Source organism: Protobothrops mucrosquamatus, unplaced genomic scaffold, assembly GCF_001527695.2.
Source record: "Protobothrops mucrosquamatus isolate PMUCROS unplaced genomic scaffold, P.Mucros_1.0 scaffold4057, whole genome shotgun sequence".
NCBI classification, from domain to species: Eukaryota; Metazoa; Chordata; class Lepidosauria; order Squamata; family Viperidae; genus Protobothrops; species Protobothrops mucrosquamatus.
The window spans coordinates 40,862-43,308 of NW_015389988.1; positions in this window are offsets into that span (position 1 = coordinate 40,862).

Below are 2,447 nucleotides of genomic sequence, written 5' to 3' on the forward strand. Positions count from 1 at the left end.
TGGAGTGCCCTCACTTTATTGGAAGGTCCTGGGTGGGCCGAAACGCCAAACTGGATTTAAGAGCAAAACGAACCTAGCTGCAACATTATATTAAGGACATCACTTTCAACTGATACTTAAAAGGGTCAAGTGTGATTGACGCTGGGGCAGGAAAGTAAACTAGCGGCTTGCAGAAAATATGAAGATTTTTAAATCCAGCATTCTTGTGCCTTTAGACTGGCTGGGAAGTTGGACGTTTAAAACACGTGGAGGACGTCAGGCAGGCTAACCTAGGCTAAGCAGCTGTAGGCACTTATCTAAAATCTAAGACAAAAGCACACTAGAACATTATGAACATATTTAAGACGAGGGGGTTCAATAAGACAGCGAGTGAAAATATGGGGATTATCCGAGAGCTTTAGGTTAACTTTTCTGAAATCCCGAAAAGAGAAAATTGAATTCCGCAATCACCTCTTCACAAAGCCAGTCTTGCTGAAACATTGGAAATCGGAAGGTTTTCTAAAATCTGAAGATTCTAGAATAATAGAACTGTGAATTGTAAAAGTCTTAGGGCTCTTTTATAATTTTTTTCTTCCTCCTCCTCCTCTTTTTAAAACACTTTTACTTTTTGTCGCCCTGAGGCTTGCTGGCCTACAGGTAACTGAACCAGCCTATAGCCCTGAAAAGACAGCCCACCTCGTTTTATTTCCTGAGCCTATCTTATCTCAAAGATCCAGAGTTTTACACCAAGAGGGAGTAAGTAACCTTGTGGAAAAAGTCAAGAAAAATCGCCGACCAACAGCCTATTTGAAAAGTGGCTTGAGAATGAAGCTCTGAGCGGTTTCAGAGCAACCACTGGACTACCAGGAAATAATTTTTCCCTCTTTCTCTGCTGCCAAAAAAAAGGTGACGTCTCTCCACCGATCAAGATTGCATCACAGGCCATTTCTTGAGTCATTTCTTGGCTCAGCCTCCCCAGTAGATGGCTGAATGCTCTACCACAAGCAGGGAAAACCTGTCTTGCAGAATCACCGGGAGGCTCTCCTATCCCACCTGCTGAAGGTTGAACTCTGAAAACGTCCCTCTCAAAGTCCTCAAGAAGGTTGCCTTGATGACCAGAGGAAGAAGGGCTTCTCCATCACTGTTCAGACACTCCTGGGATGGCTAGGATGGTTACTCTGCTTTTTTATCCCTGCTCTCCTCCTCCTCCTTCCAACATGGGTGGCAAAACGCTAAGAACCAGGGCAAGCTGCGGGCTCCCTCAGGGAGTTTCGCAATGCAACCCCAATCATGCCACCTTGGCAGATGCCCAGAAAATATGGGTCAAGTGATCTTGCAAGCCTCAAGCTGTCTAATTCTCAGAAGGGAAGGGAGCAGAAGGCCAGCCTCTCCCAGCCAGGATGTCCTCAGGCCAACTGACTCTTCTTCTTGGGTTTAGACCAGGGGTGCCCAACCTTGGCAACTTAAACACTGGTGGACTTCGACTCCCAGAATTGAACCAGGGGTGCCCAACCTGGGCAACTTAAAGACTGGCGGACTTCAACTCCCAGAATTGAACCAGGGGTGCCCAACCAAGGTAACTTAAAGACTGGTGGACTTCAACTCCCAGAATTGAACCATGGGTGCCCAACCGTGGCAACTTAAAGACTGGTGGACTTCAACTCCCAGAATTGAACCATGGGTGCCCAACCTTGGCAACTTAAAGACTGGTGGACTTCAACTCCCAGAATTGAACCATGGGTGCCCAACCTTGGCAACTTAAAGACTGGTGGACTTCAATTCCCAGAATTGGACCAGGGGTGCCCAACCTTGGCAACTTAAAGACTGGTGGACTTCAATTCCCAGAATTGGACCAGGGGTGCCCAACCTTGGCAACTTAAAGACTGGTGGACTTCAATTCCCAGAATTGAACCGTGTGTGTGTGTCCAACCTTGGCAACTTTAAGACTGACACAGCAAGCTGGGGAATTCTGGGCGTTGAAGTCCACCGGTCTTAAAGTTGCCCAGGTTGGACACCCCTGGTTTAGACACTTGACCTACCTTGCAGGGCTGTTGGTGGACATCTTCAGGGCACAATCCTTTCTCTACTGAGCCCCGTTTTGGGAGAAACTCCATACTGCTGGTAACCTTTTCAAAGCCTTTAGAGGCAACCAACCCTCCCCTGGTCGACTCCCACATATTAAGGGGATGGGGGTGTATAGCAGCACCCCATTGGAAAGAATGGGGGGGTCAAAGATGCCCTTGGGGTGGGCAAGGCCAGCTTTACATCCCTTCTCAGCCATGGGGGGGTTATCTGACTCTGGGCGACCTTCCTCACAAGGTTATTTTGTCTGTGTTGGGGGGGTTAAAAGAGACTGAAGGGACCCCCAAGAACTGCCTAACACCCCCCCTCAAGGCAGAGGGCAATAATGGGAGGGGGTGTCTTAGTCAGCCGTAATTGGGCGCGCTTTAGAAAGGTGCCCCCGCCAC